The sequence below is a fragment of the Camelina sativa genome, chromosome 9, assembly GCF_030686135.1.
Source record: "Camelina sativa cultivar CO46 ecotype springtype chromosome 9, ASM3068613v1".
Lineage (NCBI taxonomy): Eukaryota > Viridiplantae > Streptophyta > Magnoliopsida > Brassicales > Brassicaceae > Camelina > Camelina sativa.
Genome location: NC_141888.1, coordinates 766,040 through 779,764, shown reverse-complemented (window position 1 = coordinate 779,764; position 13,725 = coordinate 766,040).

Genomic DNA, 13,725 nt, shown 5'->3' with positions numbered 1-13,725 from the left:
CTAAACGTCAATGACTCCTTCTTAATGCTCTTTTTTTATTTTCATGACGGTCTTCCTGAAATTCAAGAAATCATTCATAAATATATGAGAATCCTTTTTGAATGTTACATTCAAATCCTTCTTATATGTTTACTGGTGAAAACATAGCTATCTACAAAAATATCAAGATAATTAATACAAAACCTTCCTGAATATACTTTAAAACAAGTCTTGTGGTGAAAACCATCCAAACTATCTTTCATAACCAAAATCCTAATGCTAAAACAAAGACCATGTGAATACAAAGAATCAAACTGTAAATACTTCGATCTCATATGGAAATTGAAACCTTCAATCTTGTATGAGCACCGTTCGTCTTTGATTCTGAGTGTTATTGCAGCTTCAATTCTTCCTAAACTTTTTATGAAGGTCATCCTGAAGTTCAAGGAAACTTTCTTGAATTTCGTTCAATCCTTCCTGAATTTTCACAAGATGGAAGTAAGAACCTATATATCTTAGAGAAGGTTCGTCTCTTCAACAGAGAGTTCCTCAACATCAACAGTTTTCACAACTTTCTCCATGAGTTCAACCATTTCTTCATAACGTTCAGCTTGTTCAGCTAATTTCGCCATGTAAACATTCTCTTCCCTTGATGATTCAGTCGACATCTTCGATTTAACAATCTAAAACAAATCCTACAAAATCAGAAACAACTGAATCAAAACCAGAACTCAAATTAACATCTCAACACTCATTTACTTGACCAAGTTCATCACGGATTAAAAATCAAGAAGTAAATCCAACAAAGCAGAAACAACTTAAAACTGTAACCCAATATCACATCTACACCGTACATACTCATCCACTTAATCAACCTCTTCACAGATTAAGACTACAGAGCAAATTTACATATACACATTCATCCACTTAATCAAGTTCTTCATGGATTTAACATCATAAAGCAAACTCTAAAGGCATAAACAATTGAATCAAACCAGAACCTCAATTAACATCTACACTCTCATCTACTCAATCCCGTTCTTCACAGATTCAAGAACAATTGAATCTGAAGATTATATCAGAATTACCACTAGAGAAAGCTCTAAAACCAAGACTCACATCAAAAAAAAGTTTAGAGGATTGTGGCAATGGAGGGTGATAAATAGAAGAATGAAACCGACAATAGAAAGGAAAAGACTTAGTACCCAAAAACAAAATTTCCTCTTTTCTTCGCCAGAGAAGAACTCATATTTTATGTCGCTCTTCGTGTCCAGTGATGAATTTGTAGGTTGTGTTAAGATTGAGATCTGGGTAAGAGATAAATCGTTTCGGTGGAGGCAGAGAGAATAAACGACAAACTCTATTTTATTAATAATTTAGATTTTTTTCCTAAATTAAAAATATATAAATTTGTGCTAGTTTTGGAACATTTGAAAACATGTGCTAATTGTGGAAGAGAAAGTTAAAATGGTGCTATTTTTGTCAATTGCTCTATAAATAATTAAGGATTTAACTGATCTTTTCTACAATAAAGCAAAATTAATTTTGTTGTTTTATATTTTATTATTATTTTGCTAAGCAAATATTTATAATTTTTTAAGATGCCAAAAAAGTAAATTAGAAACAGTTGAGAAAACCTGAAAGCTCCCTCTTTCTTTTCTCTCTCGCCGCTTTCTTAGTTTCAAAAGTCTCCGTCAAGCTTTTGACCGGCGCGTGGCGGCTCATATAGCGCCGGCATCGGTCACCCCCTTTAGTTTCTTGTTTCGTTTTCAATCCTTGTTGTAGTATCCTGCGGTTGTGGAAGCGTAGAGGTTTTTGGCGAAGTGGATCTGTAGATGTGGAGTTTCAGATCTAGCGATTGTGTGTTTTGGTCCCAGATTCATAGGATCTGATGGTTGCTGGGTTATTCGGAGAACCGTTTGGGGTCGCGATTCACGGAGGGGAATTTTGGCTGGGCTTAGTTAGGACGGCGGTTTTCCTCTTTGTTTGAGTCTGCGCGAATCTGGAGGCTCCCGTTTTCTTCAAGTGATGGCTCTTCCCTCTTCCTTCATCAGCATATCTTTGCATCATTGGATCTCGACTCTTCATATTCTCGGTACCCTGTTCGTCTCTACTATCTTCTTTCTTTGGTCCCCTGTTTGCTCTGATCAGATTGTAACCGCTTAAGGTCTGGTATCATCAGTTGCTCAGGTTATGTAGATTCCCTTTATGGGCTGTAGTCTCCCTTGGTTGGGCTAAGTTTCTCATCCTCAACTATATCTCTTTGTTAGTTAGGGGATTGAGCTCTGGTTTGTGCTTGGTTTAGAACATTTCGAATTAAGGCTTGTTTAGCTTAATTACTTGTTCTCTTGTTCTCTGTGGCGTTGAAAGGTTCAAGTGGGTCTCGATTATCTTACGGTTACATTCCGGGAGACCCTTGACAAAGCACTTATAGATAAAGATGCATCTTATGCGGAGAAAGCCAAGTTCCATTCTCTTGTTTTGGCCATTTGTGTTGAAGTCCGTTAAACACCAATTTGGTATGCGGAAAATCCTATGGTCCTTCGAGAGCTAATTCAGTCCCGAGACAAGATGTTTTTGGCTTAAGCATTGTATCGGTAAAATCCTTTCCTCTTCTGTAGGTTATGGAAAGATTTTTGTGTCTCTGTAATTTCACTCTCATCTTTTATCTTGTGATTTGTAATCTTTCCGAACTTTATCAATATAATCCGTTCAATGAAAAAAAAAAAAATTCCAAAAAAGTACATGACGTTTTCTATTTAAAGGAGAGTTTATGCGAGTATAGTACAAAAGTTTCAAGTTGCACACATGATCTCACATTTTGTGAACAAAATGAGTCAAGGTAATGTCATATCAAACAAATTCAAAATAAACTAATATCTATTATATTTCTTACTTATTTGTTTCCCCATCCATTTATGTTGAACTACTTACTTAGAAGTATCAATCTTAATGGAGCTTAGACTGCTTAGTGACCAAGTTGAGGGGTGTGATGGACTGATGATATATTGAAAACCAATTACACACGAATCTAAAGCCTCATCAACTACACTTGATAGTTTGTAGATGGATTATAGAAATATTTGGTTGGCCTAATAATTCATATGCCATTATTTAAAGGTAGAAAAAGAACTCACAATATTCTTCAAAGAAAACACCTGTTAAAATACATGATGTTATAATCTTCAGCTATCACTTAAAATCTTTGTACCGATCCTAGTTTAGTTTGGTTAATGAAATTATGGTTTGCACAAAAAAAAAGTATATCGAGATGTGTTTTATGGAATGAGTTTTAAATTAAATTTCTTAAATTATCATATTGTAGACAACAAAAGCATGTCCATGGTAAAAAAAAGTATGTCACAGAAAGAGTCTAAATTCAAAAGGAAAAAGTAATATTGCATGAGAACTTTTGTTTCAAAACCTAACCACATGTACAGCTTTTAAACAACTCGTGCATGATTGAATCATTTATGTTGCCATAATCCACGGCGTTCGAACGTTGGGAATGGATATGAATATATGATGATAGTTGGTCAATAATATTTTTGACTTTTTCACTATCTTGACCATTAATAATCCAATATTCTCCTCCAAAATCTCGAACCATTAAATTATTATTTTTAGTAATCGATAAATAATCGTTTCTTTTTTTTCTCAAAAATAATTTGGTCGAGGTTGACAGGTTGTTAGTTGAAAGAATACAGTAGTTGGTTAATAAGAGAAAGCTTTTGGAACAAAAGATAACATCATAGAATAAAGTGGCCTCTATCTTTATATGTCCTATCTAATTTTTTTTCCTTTTTGTAAATTTAGCTAATCGAGTGTAAATTTAGAGCCAATCTCGCCACGAATTTCTTGAAAGTTAAGGTCCGTAATCAATTAAAAGTTAAAACCATCATTATGTATTTGATTTTAGTTTGTTTCTTGAAAAGTTGACTAAACCAAAATGGACCCTCCTCACAGAAAATGTTAATGATCGTCTTCTCTAAGAAGACAACACAAGTCGTTACATCCATTTCCATCACATTCTTAACCAACACTCTTCAAAAGGTCAATCTAATAATATTTATATACATAATACATCAATTGGAAATTTTATTTAACCTATTAAAAAGGGGAAGAATAATTTATAACAAGTATGCGTCAATGCGTGTATGTATACGAGTGTTCTATGTCTTACGCAACAACAATGAGTCGGCTACCTCCCCACTATACATATAAGTCATCATATCACTAAGTATTTGCTTTCCAGAAAAGTACTATAATGTGGAGTTTTATATCTCTCCTTAAAAAGCATGGTTGGTCTAATACCATCAGAATTTATTTCCAATTTGATCATCTCCTAAAAACATGATAATCATGGGATTCTGAATTTTTTTTTTTTTAAATTCAAATTTCCGTTAAGCAATACAAATTACAAATCCGAGTCTAACTAAGACCAAAGGCCAAAACAAGAGAACAAACATTTCCTCTTACAAAAGCTGAGAATCTAACAAACCTGATCTCTAAGAGTGGAACAGACCAAACCAAAGTAGGACTGAGAAGGAGAATTCACTCTTTGAGTTCTGGAGAGAGGGTCTAGCATGAGCCTAATGGTATTTTGAATGTCGGGGATCACAATCGTGTGGGGTCTAGCAGTCTGAGAATGAAGCCTACCGTTTATTTCTTTCCAGATGGCGTAGATAGAAGCTTGATAAGCTAGTTTTAAAATGAGAGCAACGCTCCCATTACTACAAGGGTCCTTAATCCATCTAAGGCTGGCCTCCAACGAAGGTGGTGGGGAGACATTATGATGTGATCACGGGATCGGTCCTTTGGCCAAAAACACTCGCAGCCCTCGGACACTATCCGGCCACCACTCGGACGACTGTCGGATTTTGTCGACGGTACGGACGATAATTGGTGGTCGGCGTCGGTACGGACGACGATATAGATGGCTGGTACGGACGGTTCGTACGGACGGCCAACGATGGTCGGACGTCGGCACGGATGACTGAGACGGACGGCTAGTACGGCAGCTGACGATGTGCGGATGACGGTACGGATAGCCGGCGCGATCGGCTGATACGGATGGCTGATGATGTACGGTCGGCCGACGGGGGTCGGTCGATGATACAGTCGGCTGGTGCGATAATGGTACGGACGGCCAACGGTTATCGGATGTCGGTACGGATAGCCGGTGTGATCGGCTGATACGGACAGCTGGGTCGATGACTCGTCCGGTGGCTCGATAGTGATCAGACGATGATACACAATACGCGATAAGGGCTTGGACGATGATACGCGGATTGCTCGATCGGTGGCTTGGTCGTGACGTGGCGATGGTACCTCGTCAAAGCAAAACGAATATTCATGAGCAAAAACGCGTCCAAAAGGTGATGTATAAGATATTTATCTAGGCAGTCAATGATTGAGGACAGCAACACAAGATGACAAACTATGACTAAGCAAAAAAAAACCTACACGCGCCTAAAAGCAAACTCAAGCACAAAAAGCAAAACTTTTTGGGACCACAACACAAAAAGCAACAAAAGAAACAAAGCACACGAATCTAACACCCTATAACAACAAAACAAAAAGCAATACAGCCTTTAAAAGATCTAGACAAACAAACTAAGAACACTCAAGAACAAAACAAGAACAGCAAGAACACAAGAGCTACAAGAACGAACAAGAGCAGACTAAAAACGAGATGGAATCTAACAACCTAGAACACAAAACGAAACTAACAACCTAAAGATCGAAGCTTTATACAAAAGAGAAGAGTTTTTGATCGACACAACCTTGTAGGAGCGTTTGAAGCTCTGATACCAAGCTGATGTGACCGCCGAACGCGGTCGTCTACCGAGTCGCACGGACGGACGGTCGCTGCGGACGGATGGAACGAAACTCTCTCGAGCCGAGGAAATTAGATGAGGCTTTCCTCGGACAAGGCTCGGAGATTTGAATCCAGTGAGGAAACAAACGGTGGAAGCGAGAGATGAGCTGAAACGAACGAGCGGATCGAGAGATCCGGCCTTTGGTCTCGGCTTTGGTCGAGCAGTCTCGGTCGCGGTACGGACGATGCGGAAATCGGTTCCCGGAGTTAAAAGGTAAACTGCGGGAACGGCTCTCGGCAACGCTGCGGTAAGAATCCTTGGTGATGCGGTAAGGATTCTCGGTGATACGGTGAGAAGGTGGAGTCGAAGCGAAAGTACAACGAACGGTAGGAACCCGACGTGATACGGTAGAGATGGACGCGAAGGTGGTTTGATGCGACGACACACGGGAGATGGCTCGGCCCGTGATACGGTCAACTAGTCGATGTCGAACCCGGTTCGAGATCGGCTAGGGTTTCTCGGTAGTCAAGTTCCGGACTTGGACTAAGGAGAGAGGTGAGATAAGAACAAGATTCTCTCTTGTGAAATTTAATTCAATACTTCAGGTCTGATTTTTACAATGAGGGTTGATGCCTTTATATAGTGAGGCTTACATAAGGAGACTCTAAAACCCTAGAGACGTGGCCATGATCTAAACCATACACATGGCCAAAAAGCAAAAGCAAAGATAAAGCAAAGCAAAGACCAATCTAACGGTCATAGAGGGATCTAGAAGAAAATTCAAAAGAAAAGAAGGGAAGGGGATAGGGTGGCCACGTCATTGGCTGAACGTGGATAGGATCTTCACTTCCTTGGCTCCCAAGCATGTCAATAAGTGTTTCCAAGTCATGAGCCAAGTGGGATCGAAGTGGAGATGCACTAGAGTTTGCTGCCTCGTTAAAACCTCTTTGGTAAACCCATTGGGACAAACCCAAAGTAGGAAAAAGAGTACAGCTCCTTCTAATGGCTTAGGGATGTCTTCACACTGGCGTGATGGTGAAGACACTCAATTCAAGCTTCCCAAAGCTGGTCGCGGCTCAATGTGCCTAAGTGGTGATGCTAAACTTGGGTCCTTTGTGCGTAGGTTGAAGCTCGGCCTTGAAATACTCAAGAGGTTACTTTGTCTTGTTCCTCCAAGTTGATTCTTCTTTGGTCGCCTTGTTGGAGCTCCCTTGGTCGCGTTGAGGCTCCTGGGAGGGTCGCCGGTGCCTTGGCCGCGTTCGAGATAGGCGTTCTGTCCATGTCCGAAGCTTCTCGGTCATGCGTCTCGGAGCCGTCCGAGACGTCTCGGGCGTCTTGGTCAGGGGGTCGAACTCGTGATCACATCACATTAGCTCGAGATGTGAAGGAGGACCAAATATCATAGGAATAAGGACAGTCGAAGAACAGATGTTGATGCGATTCAATGGCAGCATTACAAAGGAGACAATCGGTAGGAACAGGTAAACCCCATCTATGCAACCTATCCCTTCTATGAAGTCATTCCCTAGCCACAACCCAAGCAATGAATGCATGCTTAGGGATTCTTCATTTGAACCACACTCCCTGATGCCAATCAACTTGATGTCCAAAGGAATGTAAGTAGTGCCAAGTAGCAGAGGCTGAGATATTTGTCTTCAACGAGGAATACCCTAATTTCCAGAGAAAATGACCATTAATAGATGATGGATCCACCATCGATGATTCCGGCAAACACTGACGCAAGCATTGGATTACAGGATTTCTACTCCTGCTTGCCGAAAGCCACCACTGACCATTCCTTACAGCATCAGCCACTACTGCTGTAATAGGTAAACCTGAAATTCTTGGACCCGAGTCTCCTGTTATATCAACAATGGGACCCAAGCCTGTCCAGTTATCTCTCCAAAAATTACAAGTAATCCCACAGCCGATCTCACAGAAAATAAAAGGACGAGCCAGAGATCTTAGTTTACAAATATTCCTCCAGATCCAACCACTACAAGAAAACCTGCGTTTAGCGACTACCAATTGTGACTCTTCATTCAGTCGTAAAAAATAGCGACCACTTAGCGATTCATTTACGACTGTTTCCCGACGAAATTTACAGAAGAAGCAAAACAGTCGCACTTTTACGACGGAAACATTATAGTCGCAACACAATCGCAATTTGAGACTGTTCAGTGACAGTAATTTATAAAAAACAAAGAGTCACAAATTAGCATCGATTTTGCAACTTATACTCCGGTCACAAGTTTATTTATCGATAACTTGCTAACTCCTATTTTTTGCGACGAAGGTGCTACGACATGTGTGACTTATTTGCAACCACTTTTGCGACTGTTTAGCGTCTAACACCTGAATTAGATACTGGTTTGCTACTCCTTAGCAACTCTCCATTTGTTGAATTTGAAATTTCACATTAGAGAAATGTTAACATGTTTCTATACACATTTCCACTGTAAATTGATCAATATCAGTCATATAAACTTTGTCAAAGCTTTCCATTTTAGTATTTAGACACAAAAATTTCATAATATCTAAATCATTGTAAAGAGTATACATGTTATTTCATAAGAAGGTTTGTAATTTTATGAAAATTGCAAAACAAAGATATGAAAACAATATTTAAAGGTCATAAACTATTCCATATACTCTATAAGACAATCATGAGTCCATATTGTTGATTGATATCAATAGAATTGTGCAAAAATGATAGATTCCAAAAATTTGTATTGTGACTAAAGTCGGAGAGTCACAGTAGAGTAACAAGTTGCGACTAACTTGTTACTCAATTTGCGACTCTTGTTTTTTGCGACTACCTTGCTACTAAATTTGCGACGATGTCGCAACTACTTTTGCGACTGTTTAGCGTCTAACACCTGAACTAGATACTCTTTTGCGACTGTTTAGCGTCTAACACCTGAATTAGATACTGGTTTGCTACTCCTTAGCAACTCTCCATTTGTTGAATTTGAAATTTCACATTAGAGAAATGTTAACATGTTTCTATACACATTTCCACTGTAAATTGATCAATATCAGTCATATAAACTTTGTCAAAGCTTTCCATTTTAGTATTTAGACACAAAAATTTCATAATATCTAAATCATTGTAAAGAGTATACATGTTATTTCATAAGAAGGTTTGTAATTTTATGAAAATTGCAAAACAAAGATATGAAAACAATATTTAAAGGTCATAAACTATTCCATATACTCTATAAGACAATCATGAGTCCATATTGTTGATTGATATCAATAGAATTGTGCAAAAATGATAGATTCCAAAAATTTGTATTGTGACTAAAGTCGGAGAGTCACAGTAGAGTAACAAGTTGCGACTAACTTGTTACTCAATTTGCGACTCCTGTTTTTTGCGACTACCTTGCTACTAAATTTGCGACTGTTTAGCGTCTAACACCTGAACTAGATACTCTTTTGCGACTGTTTAGCGTCTAACACCTGAATTAGATACTGGTTTGCTACTCCTTAGCAACTCTCCATTTGTTGAATTTGAAATTTCACATTAGAGAAATGTTAACATGTTTCTATACACATTTCCACTGTAAATTGATCAATATCAGTCATATAAACTTTGTCAAAGCTTTCCATTTTAGTATTTAGACACAAAAAATTTATAATATCTAAATCATTGTAAAGAGTATACATGTTATTTCATAAGAAGGTTTGTAATTTTATGAAAATTGCAAAACAAAGATATGAAAACAATATTTAAAGGTCATAAACTATTCCATATACTCTATAAGACAATCATGAGTCCATATTGTTGATTGATATCAATAGAATTGTGCAAAAATGATAGATTCCAAAAATTTGTATTGTGACTAAAGTCGGAGAGTCACAGTAGAGTAACAAGTTGCGACTAACTTGTTACTCAATTTGCGACTCTTGTTTTTTGCGACTACCTTGCTACTAAATTTGCGACGATGTCGCAACTACTTTTGCGACTGTTTAGCGTCTAACACCTGAACTAGATACTCTTTTGCGACTGTTTAGCGTCTAACACCTGAATTAGATACTGGTTTGCTACTCCTTAGCAACTCTCCATTTGTTGAATTTGAAATTTCACATTAGAGAAATGTTAACATGTTTCTATACACATTTCCACTGTAAATTGATCAATATCAGTCATATAAACTTTGTCAAAGCTTTCCATTTTAGTATTTAGACACAAAAATTTCATAATATCTAAATCATTGTAAAGAGTATACATGTTATTTCATAAGAAGGTTTGTAATTTTATGAAAATTGCAAAACAAAGATATGAAAACAATATTTAAAGGTCATAAACTATTCCATATACTCTATAAGACAATCATGAGTCCATATTGTTGATTGATATCAATAGAATTGTGCAAAAATGATAGATTCCAAAAATTTGTATTGTGACTAAAGTCGGAGAGTCACAGTAGAGTAACAAGTTGCGACTAACTTGTTACTCAATTTGCGACTCCTGTTTTTTGCGACTACCTTGCTACTAAATTTGCGACTGTTTAGCGTCTAACACCTGAACTAGATACTCTTTTGCGACTGTTTAGCGTCTAACACCTGAATTAGATACTGGTTTGCTACTCCTTAGCAACTCTCCATTTGTTGAATTTGAAATTTCACATTAGAGAAATGTTAACATGTTTCTATACACATTTCCACTGTAAATTGATCAATATCAGTCATATAAACTTTGTCAAAGCTTTCCATTTTAGTATTTAGACACAAAAAATTTATAATATCTAAATCATTGTAAAGAGTATACATGTTATTTCATAAGAAGGTTTGTAATTTTATGAAAATTGCAAAACAAAGATATGAAAACAATATTTAAAGGTCATAAACTATTCCATATACTCTATAAGACAATCATGAGTCCATATTGTTGATTGATATCAATAGAATTGTGCAAAAATGATAGATTCCAAAAATTTGTATTGTGACTAAAGTCGGAGAGTCACAGTAGAGTAACAAGTTGCGACTAACTTGTTACTCAATTTGCGACTCTTGTTTTTTGCGACTACCTTGCTACTAAATTTGCGACGATGTCGCAACTACTTTTGCGACTGTTTAGCGTCTAACACCTGAACTAGATACTCTTTTGCGACTGTTTAGCGTCTAACACCTGAATTAGATACTGGTTTGCTACTCCTTAGCAACTCTCCATTTGTTGAATTTGAAATTTCACATTAGAGAAATGTTAACATGTTTCTATACACATTTCCACTGTAAATTGATCAATATCAGTCATATAAACTTTGTCAAAGCTTTCCATTTTAGTATTTAGACACAAAAATTTCATAATATCTAAATCATTGTAAAGAGTATACATGTTATTTCATAAGAAGGTTTGTAATTTTATGAAAATTGCAAAACAAAGATATGAAAACAATATTTAAAGGTCATAAACTATTCCATATACTCTATAAGACAATCATGAGTCCATATTGTTGATTGATATCAATAGAATTGTGCAAAAATGATAGATTCCAAAAATTTGTATTGTGACTAAAGTCGGAGAGTCACAGTAGAGTAACAAGTTGCGACTAACTTGTTACTCAATTTGCGACTCCTGTTTTTTGCGACTACCTTGCTACTAAATTTGCGACTGTTTAGCGTCTAACACCTGAACTAGATACTCTTTTGCGACTGTTTAGCGTCTAACACCTGAATTAGATACTGGTTTGCTACTCCTTAGCAACTCTCGATTTGTTGAATTTGAAATTTCACATTAGAGAAATGTTAACATGTTTCTATACACATTTCCACTGTAAATTGATCAATATCAGTCATATAAACTTTGTCAAAGCTTTCCATTTTAGTATTTAGACACAAAAAATTTATAATATCTAAATCATTGTAAAGAGTATACATGTTATTTCATAAGAAGGTTTGTAATTTTATGAAAATTGCAAAACAAAGATATGAAAACAATATTTAAAGGTCATAAACTATTCCATATACTCTATAAGACAATCATGAGTCCATATTGTTTATTGATATCAATAGAATTGTGCAAAAATGATAGATTCCAAAAATTTGTATTGTGACTAAAGTCGGAGAGTCACAGTAGAGTAACAAGTTGCGACTAACTTGTTACTCAATTTGCGACTCCTGTTTTTTGCGACTACCTTGCTACTAAATTAGCGATGATGTCGCAACTACTTTTGCGACTGTTTAGCGTCTAACACCTGAACTAGATACTCTTTTGCGACTGTTTAGCGTCTAACACCTGAATTAGATACTGGTTTGCTACTCCTTAGCAACTCTCCATTTGTTGAATTTGAAATTTCACATTAGAGAAATGTTAACATGTTTCTATACACATTTCCACTGTAAATTGATCAATATCAGTCATATAAACTTTGTCAAAGCTTTCCATTTTAGTATTTAGACACAAAAATTTCATAATATCTAAATCATTGTAAAGAGTATACATGTTATTTCATAAGAAGGTTTGTAATTTTATGAAAATTGCAAAACAAAGATATGAAAACAATATTTAAAGGTCATAAACTATTCCATATACTCTATAAGACAATCATGAGTCCATATTGTTGATTGATATCAATAGAATTGTGCAAAAATGATAGATTCCAAAAATTTGTATTGTGACTAAAGTCGGAGAGTCACAGTAGAGTAACAAGTTGCGACTAACTTGTTACTCAATTTGCGACTCCTGTTTTTTGCGACTACCTTGCTACTAAATTAGCGATGATGTCGCAACTACTTTTGCGACTGTTTAGCGTCTAACACCTGAACTAGATACTCTTTTGCGACTGTTTAGCGTCTAACACCTGAATTAGATACTGGTTTGCGACTCCTTAGCAACTCTCGATTTGTTGAATTTGAAATTTCACATTAGAGAAATGTTAACATGTTTCTATACACATTTCCACTTTAAATTGATCAATATCAGTCATATAAACTTTGTCAAAGCTTTCCATTTTAGTATTTAGACACAAAAAATTTATAATATCTAAATCATTGTAAAGAGTATACATGTTATTTCATAAGAAGGTTTGTAATTTTATGAAAATTGCAAAACAAAGATATGAAAACAATATTTAAAGGTCATAAACTATTCCATATATTCTATAAGACAATCATGAGTCCATATTGTTGATTGATATCAATAGAATTGTGCAAAAATGATAGATTCCAAAAATTTGTATTGTGACTAAAGTCGGAGAGTCACAGTAGAGTAACAAGTTGCGACTAACTTGTTACTCAATTTGCGACTCCTGTTTTTTGCGACTACCTTGCTACTAAATTTGCGATGATGTCGCAACTACTTTTGCGACTGTTTAGCGTCTAACACCTGAACTAGATACTCTTTTGCGACTGTTTAGCGTCTAACACCTGAATTAGATACTGGTTTGCGACTCCTTAGCAACTCTCGATTTGTTGAATTTGAAATTTCACATTAGAGAAATGTTAACATGTTTCTATACACATTTCCACTTTAAATTGATCAATATCAGTCATATAAACTTTGTCAAAGCTTTCCATTTTAGTATTTAGACACAAAAATTTCATAATATCTAAATCATTGTAAAGAGTATACATGTTATTTCATAAGAAGGTTTGTAATTTTATGAAAATTGCAAAACAAAGATATGAAAACAATATTTAAAGGTCATAAACTAATCCATATACTCTAGAAGACAATCATGAGTCCATATTGTTGATTGATATCAATAGAATTGTGCAAAAATGATAGATTCCAAAAATTTGTATTGTGACTAAAGTCGGAGAGTCACAATAGAGTAACAAGTTGCGACTAACTTGTTACTCTATTTGCGACTCTTGTTTTTTGTGACTATCTTGCTACTAATTTTGCGACGATGTCGCTACCCTTCTGTGACCATTGTGTTACTCTATTTGACCACTTTATTATTTTTTGCCAAGTTTT